Consider the following 10934-nt stretch of genomic DNA (forward strand, 5'->3'; position numbering starts at 1 on the left):
TCTGCTTTCCAAGTCCCAGAGACCTGCTTTTAAAAAGATTTCCCCCATTCATTTCAGCCTGGCTGTCACTCACACAGCAGGGTGGCTATCCCTGCTGGACAGCCAGCCGGCCAATAACGCCAGAGTGCATTCAAGTCTCCTATGAGACTAAGCACAGGGAGTTTCGGGCTCCTCCCTCACATCCTGTCCACCCCAGACACTCTGGCGCCAGAGGAGGGCTTCAGCACTGAAACCTGCCAAAGGCCAACAAACAAAGGGACCAAACCTAGTTTGCCACACAGAGACAAACACAAGAAGGACTTTTCCTAAAAGAAATGGCAAAACAAAGTCAACCAGAGTCTGTTTTTACAGATAGGTCTTGGGCGCCATATTGGAAAAAATGGCTGACCCTATTTTTAGCTACCGTTGCTAGCGGTCGGGAAAAATCATAGTAGTTTGATCTAAACCACTGCCACCAGACATTTAAAGTAGGAAAAGGTAACATTGGACTGTTACATGAGTGTTTTGACTCAGGGGAAGATAGGCAACCCCTCCAGCACTCTATAGGAAGATAGAGTGTGCTGGGTCAGTAAATTTAAAGAGACTAGTAAAGTCAATTTAACTTTACATGCTCTGGGAGATGATAGTCCGTCCCAGAGAAGGCATTTAAACCTTGGGAAGTCTGAAAGACATCCCTGTGCCACTGCACTGAAGGTGGTGTGTGACACACAGAAAAGAGTGATGCCCATGGAGTGGTTTTAAAACGCAATAACCAAATAACACAAAAGTAAAACACACAACAAAATACATGGAAGAGTGGGAAAAAAGGCTAGCACTCTTCCCAGGTAAAACTAATCAAATCCTAGAAATACAGCAATGTTGCTGGGGGTCTCAAAAACTAAGGTATATTTGCACATTTTGAGAATTCTCCCTAACAGTACATGCCCTACTGTGACTATGCTCCCGGCTGGCTCACTGTTTGCGCATCTGTCATTCTGCTTCTCGGTGCCCCAGTGAATGACCTACTATGATTCTGCTTCTAGGTGCCCCAGTGCATGCCCTACTGTGGTCCGGCACCCAGGTGCCCCAAAGCATGCCCTAATGTGATTCTGCTCCTAGGTGCTCCAGTGCATGCCCTACTATGTTTCCACTCCTAGGTGTCCCAGTGAATTCCCTGCTGTGATTCTGCTCCCGGTGGCCCAGTGAATGACATATAGTGCTTCTGCTCCAAGGTATCTCAGTGCATGCCGTATTGTGATTCTGCTCAAAGGTGCCCCAAAGGATTCCCATCTGCGATTCTGCTCCTCCTAGATGCTCCAGTAATTCACATACAGTGTTTTTGCTCCTAGGTGGCTCAGTGCATGCAGTATTGTGATTCTGTGCCAAGGTGCCCCAGTGTGTGCAGTATTGTGATTCTGCCCCTAGGTGTCCCAGAGAATGCCAGACTGTGATTCTGCTCCTAGGTGTCCCAGTGTGTGCTTTATTGCGATTCTGCTCCTAGGTGTCCCAGAGAATGCCAGACTGTGATTCTGCTCCTAGGTGTCCCAGTGAATGCCCTATTGTGGTTCTGCACCCAGGTGTTCCACAGCATGCCCTACTGTGATTCTTCTCCTGGGTGGCTGAGTGCATGCCCATGTACGATTCTACTCCTGGGTGGACCAGTGCATGCCCATCTGCGATTCTGCTCCTAGGTGTCCCAGTGTGTGCCGTATTGCGATTCTGCTCATAGGTGTCCCAGTGCATTCGCTACTATGATTCTGCTCCCCGGTGGCCCACTGCATTCCCATCTGCGATTCTGTTCCTAGGTGCCCCATTGAATGACATACAGTGCTTCTTCTCATGTGTCCCAGTGCATGCCCAACTGTGATCCTGCTCCCAGGTGGCCCACTGCATGCCCATCTGTGATTCTGCCCCTAGGAGTCCCATTGCATGCACTACTGTGATTCTGCTCCTAGGTGGCCCACTGCATGCCCATCTGTGATTCTGCTCCTAGGTATCCCAGTGCATTCCCTACTGTGATTCTGCTCCCAGGTGGTCCATTGCAAGCCATCTGTGATTCTGCTCCTAGGTGCCCCAGTGCATTCCCTACTGTGATTCTGCTCCCAGGTGGTCCATTGCATGCACAATTGTGATTCTGCCCTGACTTGTCGCTATTAATGACCTACTTTGATTCTGCTCATAGGAGTCCCATTGCATGCCCTACTGTGATCCTGCTCCCAGGTGGCCCACTGCATGCCCATCTGTGATTCTGCTCCTAGGAGTCCCATTGCATGCACTACTGCGATTCTGCTCCTAGGTGGCCCACTGCATGCCCATCTGTGATTCTGCTCCTAGGTGTCCCAGTGCATTCCCTACTGTGATTCTGCTCCCAGGTGGTCCATTGCATGCCCATCTGTGATTCTGCTCCTAGGTGCCCCAGTGAATGCCAGACTGTGATTCTGCCCTTAGGTGTCCCAGTGAATTCCCTATTGTGATTCTGCTCCCGGGTGGCCCACTGCATACTCATCTGTGATTCTGCTCCTAGGTGACCCAGTGAATGACATACAGTGCTTTCGCTCCTATGTGTTCCAGTGCATGCCCTACTGTGATTCTGCTCCAAGGTGCCCCACTGCATTCCCTACTGTGATTCTGCTCCAAGGTGCCCCACTGCATTCCCGACTGTGATTCTTCTCCTAGGTGTCCCAGTGCATGCACTACTGTGATTCTTCTTCTAGATGTCCCAGTGCATGCACTACTGTGATTGTGCTCCAATGTGTCCCAGTGCCAGCTGGACTGTGATTCTGCTCCTAGGTGTCCCAGTGCCTGCCCAACAGTGATTGTGCTCCAATGTGTCCCAGTGCATGCTGCACTGGGATTCTGCTCATAGGTTTCAGAGCGCATACCTTCCTGAAATTCTGCTCTTTGTTGCCCCAGTGCATACCATACTGTGGTTGTGCTCCTAGGTGCCTGTTAGATGCCCGGATGTGATTCTGCTCCTAGGTATCCCAGTACATGTCCTCATGGGATTCTGCTCCTAGGGTGCCATGTGATAATATCCCCACAAAAATGTCACTATGCAAGAATGGCGCCTTTTTGTTGCGGCAACATTATCATTAGGAACATGCGGGGGACAACCCCGACATTTTTTGTATTTAAAGGGAGTGTTGGACACCCCCAAAACACCTGCTCCCATTTACTCCATATATTGTCCCCATATATAATGTCGCCTATGCTGTTTCCCGGTGACTATATGTATGGCGAAATTACATACACGGACAATATTACTCGATACCGCTCCTAGGTGTCGCCGTGCATGCCCTACTGTGATTCTACCCCGAGGTGTCCCTGTGCATAACTTTCTGTGCTTCTGCACCCAGGTGTCCCGGTGCAAGACATCCTGCAATTCTGCTCCTCGTTGCCCCAGCACATGCCCTACTATGTTTCTGCTCCCAGGTGCCCCCAGTGCATGGCTTTCTGTAATTCTGCTCCCAGGTGTCCCGGTGCATGCCCTACTGTGATTCTGCTCCTAGACTGGGCTGGGCTGAATAAATAGGGAAGCCCAGACGCTCGCCATCTGTTAGCTGGCATAGTTTACCTAGGGGTTAATGCCCGTATTCTGAATGACTATTACGCAGGTCTGTATGGCGTGCCCAGTTTTTAATTGCTAGAACACATCCTGGACAGACAGCCAGCACCCTCGTCATCCACCTAATTAAAAGAAAACGTTTCCAGATGATATCAGCCAAGGTACAGAACTACTCCACAGGAACGGACAGGATAGAATCGGAATCCCCAATCTATGTAGTGCAGGTCTATTCCAGTAACTACAGGGGTCTGCACATGTTATGTTAAAGGTACTTATATAGCGCACCGTCACCAAAGAAATTGGTCCCCAGGTGCTCTGGCGGATCTGTAAAGAGGAAGGACGGGTAGGGTTAGTCGGGAGGAAGGGAGCAGGAGAGTGGGAGAAGTGATGTGCTGTTGGCAGCTTCAGCTCGGTACACACCGGAGTGCTGGACTTTGATGCTGGTATCGGATCGGGCGAGACCTTGAGTGCTGTAGGTGATGTTTATGTGTTGTTGACGATGTGTGGTAAAGTGCGTGCGGATTGCTGGGAGCGAGATGGTTGTGTGGCTTTGTGTGATTTAAGTATGCAGAAGATTGAGGGTTGGGTTAGTGGGGTCTGTGTCCTGATCCAGGTACTTATGGTTCTGTTAGAGTTGTATCCCTGTGGGGTGGTTTGATGCTGGTTCGTCATGGGCCGACTCACTATGTTGGTGCTGCGCTGACCCCGCTGTTTCATAGTGAGTATTGTTTCGATTGATAGGTGTGTCTGAACCTTTCTTCGGTTGTGGGACTGGGTTGGTAATATCCCTATTCTCTTGTTATCTGGTGTGACACTGGTCAGTTGAGGTTTTGAATGGTTCAGGGTCGGAGGGCGTTCTAGTGCTTCCGTCTTGGTGATCCTGTGTATTCAGTCGTTCGTTTCCTCCTGTCATGACTGTCTTTCCGTTGGTTCATTGGTTTTTGTGGGGTGAACATCCTTGGGGATGTTGTTAGTTGTAGTTTTTGTGTGGTGGGGCATTGTGCTTCCCGCTGTGTCGTAGCTGGACAGTGTGTAATGATGAAACATTCTGTTTCTCACCCACTAGACTAGGGCTCGTGGTGTGGTGCTTCCTTTCCCTCTCTGTTGTCTTTAGGTCTGTTGGGAATGGCTATGGTTTAAGGTCATGGTCCTCTTGATGATTCGTCCTAGTGTTTCTGTCTTTGTCTTGCTATGTATCCAGTCTTTGGTCATATTGAGGCTGTCTCCCGGTTAGCCATTTAGTATGTTGTGGGATATTTTCCTGAGGGTTTTTCCCCATTGATGGCTTGGTGTGGATCCGGGTCTCTCTCTACGTTCATCGATGTTTTAGTTGTGTGTGTGTGCCCCTGTGGCTTTTCTTTCTAGTTATGACGTGAAGAGCCAGGTTTTGAGTAGTTTCCTGCGCATATATTTATTCTTTCAAGCATGGGTAGCTTCAAGCTTGGTCGAGTGGGACTGTCTAGTAACTGGCCTGGAAGGGGGCTCATAAATTCTTGGCGAGGGAGGGAGGGAGTGCTTGTGCTGCCTCCTTGTCCCTCTTCTTTCTCCACAGTCCTCAGAGAGGAGCCTCGCTCTCAAGCCCCACCCCTCTGTGGGCGGGGCATAGTCTTCAGAGCAACCACAGTACTGGGACTCCCACATTTCAAGTGATGGATAGGTAATTGCTGAGCCTGGTGATACTTGCCTCCCGACTCATGAAGGGCTGCTTGACCCCATGTGACATCGCAAGGCTCTTGAGGGAGTGGTTTTAAACCGGTTCCACTCGTTTCTTTATTGTAGCTACTAAGCACCCCCAAGCCCCCCTTTTACGGTTCCATTTTTTTCTCTATAACTTTTCAACTTCCATTTAAGACCTTTAGAGGTCCTAGTATCAAGTTTTGGACTCAATATACAACAGTTTGCTGTTGAAACAATTCAGAGCCCGTGGAAATAAGGGGGTGGAGGGGAATTCCCCCGGCCTCCAGGAATACGCATCAAGCGAGCCCAGCAAGTCCAATGGCATGTTTAGATGTCCGTGTGCAGGAGGGGGGACCAGATTTTCAAGATAGAAAATGCAGCCGGCCAACAACATAAAAGAAGGACTAACCCACTTCCCCCTCTCCCCTCTCCCTTTACCCAGCGACCAGAGGCCCCAATCCCGCACAGTCCGGGTAAAACCGGGTAAAACCGGGACACTATATGCAAAGCTGAAGATTCGTTTTAGAAGAGGCTCTTGCATATTAGACTCCATGTTACCCAGAGCGCACACACCCGGTAGAGGGTGTACACACTTTCAGGCCCTTGTGGAAAGGTTGGAATAAGTGGTGGCCGATATATGGGCTTCAGGACGCCACACAGTAATAGAAACATCCATAGGCTCGGGTCAGCTCTGATGGCAAATTTAAATTCCCCAACCTAGACAAGAGTTAATGAAAAGACAGTTGCTGCCCCCTTGTGGGTTAGAACCCCGCCTGCTACAGGGCGCATTTTTAAGACATGGACTTTCCTGGTGACCACTGACCGCAATCATGGATGACACGCATGCTTCCAATGTAACATGCCTCTATGCTGTCCATCGAGGAAACATACCGTTGTAATGCCCCTTCTTGCCAAATGTATGCCCATCCATATATGTTTATGCACCTGCATTTTTGCCACCCTTTGAAAACACTTTTCTGCAATGGACGCCTTTCTCTCGATATATTTCACTGTACAGTGTACTATGGTTCTCCAGAAACCAGAAGCTGGCATACCTAGAATAGCCAAAGCACTAGCAAGCTTGACTGCTGACAGAGCTGGCATACCTAGAATGGCCAAAGCACTAGCAAGCTTGACTGCTGGCAGAGCTGGCATACATAGAATGGCCAAAGCACTAGCAAGCTTGACTGCTGGCAGAGCTGGCATACCTAGAATGGCCAAAGCACTAGCAAGCTTGACTGCTGGCAGAGCTGGCATACCTAGAATGGCCAAAAGCAATAGCAAGCTTGACTGCTAGCAGAGCTGGCATACTTGAATGGCCAAAGCACTAGCAAGCTTGACTGCTGGCAGAGCTGGCATACCTAGAATTGCCAGATCACTAGCAAGCCTGACCGCTGGCATACCTAAAATGGCCAAAGCACTAGCAAGCTTCACCGCTGGCAGAAGCTGGCATACCTAAAATGGCCAAAGCACTAGCAAGCTTGCCCACTGGCAGAAGCTGGCATGCCTAAAATGGCCAAAGCACTAGCAAACTTGACTGCTGGCATACCTAAAATGGCCAAAGCCCTAGCAAGCTTGACCGCTGGCAGAAGCTTGCATGCCTAGAATGGCCAAAGCCCTAGCAAGCTTGACCGCTGGCAGAAGCTGGCATGCCTAGAATGGCTAAAGTACTAGCAAGCTTGACCGCTGGCAGATGAGCACTCTACAAAAGATAGGTCCCACAAATAGCTGAGCAGCTAAGAGGACCTCAGAGGTGGAAGTGCCACCCCACAAGCGGTAACAAGAATACCCGGCACCCTGAACCAAGAGCTAGGCAGCAGAGCCGAGTGGGCGAGGTGGGTGCATAGATACTGCTGTGTCAGGTGAAAGTAACAAGGAAGAGCTGGGTTTGCACAGGCTCTTGCAAATGTGTGTTGGCAGGTGCCAGGCGATTTCCTGAATTCTGCAGGCTGAGGTTGCCTCTGCCCCAAGACCAAGAGACTTGTAGACAGGATGTTTCTCCTTCAGCTTGCCCACTCACGGAAGCCAAAACCAGGCTCGATTGGGAAAAGCAAGATTTTGCAAACCTGCACTCTCATGCCTGGTACAATGCCACGTTAACCTGGCACTTCCATCCAAAGACATCTGTTTCACATGTGTGACATCCGACCCATCCAATAGCATAATACAGTACTTGGGTCTCACCCACCGCAGCACCTGCAAAACTTGCTCGGTGAGCATACATGCAACATCGATTAAGAGGCCCAGCGCCACGACTCGTCACTCTGTTGAGACTGCCACTTTTGACAAAGATCTTTTTTAGCATTGAAACCTGTACTTTGTGCATCTGGCAGGCATTTTAAAAACCTACACTCTGTACCCTGCATAGTATTAAATGAGGTGCACCTCGCGAGAATGAGGTGCTCGCCATTGTTTTGTGGATGTTTTCCACAGTGGTCAAACCACAGGAGGAGTCTTGCTGGAAGGAGCCAGAAACAAGCAAAGTAGGAGTCGCTGCCAATGCCATCCCAGTGTCCACATGGAAAGCCAATAAGGGGAGCGATAAAGTATGGTGTAACCGTTACGGGTTGGCCGGACAATACCAATGACGGAGGTGTCCAGGTCAAATACAGCATATGAGATGTAACAGCAAGGTTTGTTTGGGTGTGAGGGAACAGAGCAGCAGTGTGAGATCAGTGGCTCAGGGAGAGGAAGACCAGGACGGCTAAGTCATATTGCATGCAGAGAGTAAAAGCAGAACGTGGGATTACGTGACAGCTTTAAGATGAAAAGTACTCCGTTTTTAATTTGGAAACACTTTATGGAGTTACAGCCCTCCGACGACAACCCTTATGGTTACACACCCAATCAAGTTTTTGGTTAACTGTAGGTTAATAAAAATTCAAGGATCAGTGTACCAAATTAAAGCTGTATATTTTGGAGAAGGGTGCATGTATTGTGGTTCATAGAGACCACGGTTCACTAATAGTTCAGCTTGGGTCCTCAAAGGTTTGGCTGCATGTATGCGGTGGTTACCATGAAGTCTCTGGCTTAGCAATAACGAGCGGTGTGCCAACACAAGTTGGATTCATTGATGTGTTTGAGCAAAAAGATCTTTCTTTCAAAAACCAGAGTGCCAAAAGGTTCATAAGGTGTGAACGAGTGCAGTGGCTGATCAGAAAGGACTTCAGGGGGCATTGGAGAAACTCATCCAGTGGGAGTAACCAATTCAATTTAGTCTGCAGAGCGATTATCCCCAGTGGTGATTGCTTGTAAGATGAACGGGGTTTTAAGATGGCGTGCTGATCTGAGAAAACGTTTAGGTGGATCAGCGTGAACTGGCAAATATTTTGAAAATGCTAGTTCCAGGCGAGCCAGTTGGTTCTCAGATGTTGAACTGCCACAGCATATAAACTTGCATAATGACTCCCACCATGTCACGTCTGTTAGAATGCCATTTTGGACATTTCAGATGCCTCAGGATGACTGTGTTCTTCTGCAGTATTTACTGTGCGTTATGCAAGAGTGTTTTGCTAGCATGGCAAGACTGAGCTGAATTCAGGTTATTCTGTGTGGGGGATCATTGAGTGGGGGGGAGAGAGAGAGAGAGAGAAAGTCTTTGTGAGAGAGGGAGAACATGAATGCAAGAAAGAGGAAGCATGCCAGAGAGGGAGCATGTGTGCACATGGTGAAGGAGACTTCAGGCAAAGTATTGACCCAGAATGTCAGGTGCAGGTGTACAGCATGACACATTTAGGATGCACTGTAGGTGATCATGGTTTTTGTATGAAGGGTGTTTGGTGAACGCGATACTCAATAGCACAGCGACCATAGAGACAGACCACCTACGATCACTGCTGGGTGTGGTAGAATATTACTCTATATTCTTGCCAGGATATGTAGGATAAATGGCCCACCTGTAACTCTTGATAAGAAAGGATGGTTAAGTTAGAGTGGCAAGACAAATGTCAATGGGTGTGAACAAGACAACTGCCTTCACCACGTACAACCTCACATTTAAGGCCTAGTTGACTGTGGATGCAGTGAGGCAGGCTGGGGTGCTCTTTGCCTTGCTCGGCATGGCTGTTCCGTTCCCTTTGCACGTGCTTCAAGAGTGAGAAAAGTCACTATGCACTTTTTTAATGGGCAGTGTTAGCCACCATTGGCCATCTGCTCTCTTCTATTCATTGCGGTGGGGTGTACCATACACTACTGGATCATACCATAAACCCGTCAATCATGTTCTCAAACGAGCACATCAGAACAGCCAACTGTATAGTCAATCTTATGGATTACGAATTGTAGCACGTGTCCAGGAAAGGGACGGGGTAGCAGGTTCACCATAGCTGGCAGTCAGTGAAGGTGACTCCGGCGAGAACTCATCATTTTATCCTGTTGCTGTGGCTCTAGCCGCTCACAGATCCAGATCGGTTGCAAACCCAGGAGCAAGATATGGGAGTCAACCGGTTGAGTAAGAGTTTGGTGAAGATTGGTCAAGGAAAGTACAAGGTTTTAAAACGGTTTTGGATGACTTTTAGTGGCAATGAGGTATTTTGAGGGTCAATGGTTCCTACTGCTTTGAGGCCTCAGGTAGTAAATCCACCCATAAGAAAGGCAAGGACATTGAGAGGGTGATGAAGGACCTTGTGGCATGTGGTCCGATTGATTAGATGAAGTCTATGAGGGTGCTTCGCCTACGGCCTGTGGCAATCTGGGATAAAGTTGCATTGGAAGTTGTGGGATTGTTCAAGGTTTTGGGGACACATTGTAGTTGGTTCTTCTAGATTACAGTTCCAAATGGATAGCAGTACCCTCAGTCAATGACGTCACATACTGACATTTTGTTTCTAACAGGATTAGGGCCTGAAGGTGTGGTCCGAGCAAGCGGACAGTGGTGTACAGTCAGAGTAAATGAGGAGTTCCGGTCTTTTGAGCACAGGTAAAGGATGCTGTACAATCCGCACTCCAGTGGCTGAGTGGAGAGAGTAAATAGTTTGCTCAAGGACAGCGTTCAGTTGTTAGTGGTCATTGGGATGCAATGGTTACAAGTCTAGAGCAATTCACTGAGAGCAGACCGGATGATAACACATTCCGTTATCAAGTATTCCCCTCTCAGCATGATGCATTGAAAAGGGGTGGGGGGGTAGTTGGTACCAGCGTTGGTGGGGAAGCAATGGCAGACGTTTGAGAGAAGGTGCTTAATGAAGAAAGTGGACTGGTTTGCTCCAAAAGGCCCATCTGCTTTTAGGAAGCTGTTGAAATTGGAGAGAAATTCTGTCCGGCTCGAGGGCCTTTCTAGATGGAATTTAGGAAGGATACGTCAGGTATTTTTGTGGTGTGGTGCATCAGTGCCCATATGCAAGGTAGGGGGCGAGAGAAAGAAACAAGGTACAGTTCTGGGCATTGGAGTGAAAAAGCATGTCGACTTTCTGCGTACCTACTAAACAAAGAAAGTTACGCATAAACATGGTGACATTTGCTTCTTACAAATATTCAGATTCTAAAATATTTGCTTAACACAGATGTTTCTCAAATGTGCTCCATTTTCAACAGGCCTGGATATTTTATTTGTTAGCACGTGCACGAGCAAGAACGAATAGTAACAAGAAATGCTACTATTTCCAGGATGCCCTGTGTGGTCCAGAGTGCTGTGTCCCCCAACCCTACCATGTCCCTCTAGAATGCTACCGGGGGCTGGTCCAGGCTTCCACCGCTTGCCAGTGGACAAAGGGTT

This window comes from Ambystoma mexicanum, chromosome 13 (assembly GCF_040938575.1).
Source record: "Ambystoma mexicanum isolate Mex_15411 chromosome 13, UKY_AmexF1_1, whole genome shotgun sequence".
In the NCBI taxonomy this organism is placed as follows: Eukaryota; Metazoa; Chordata; class Amphibia; order Caudata; family Ambystomatidae; genus Ambystoma; species Ambystoma mexicanum.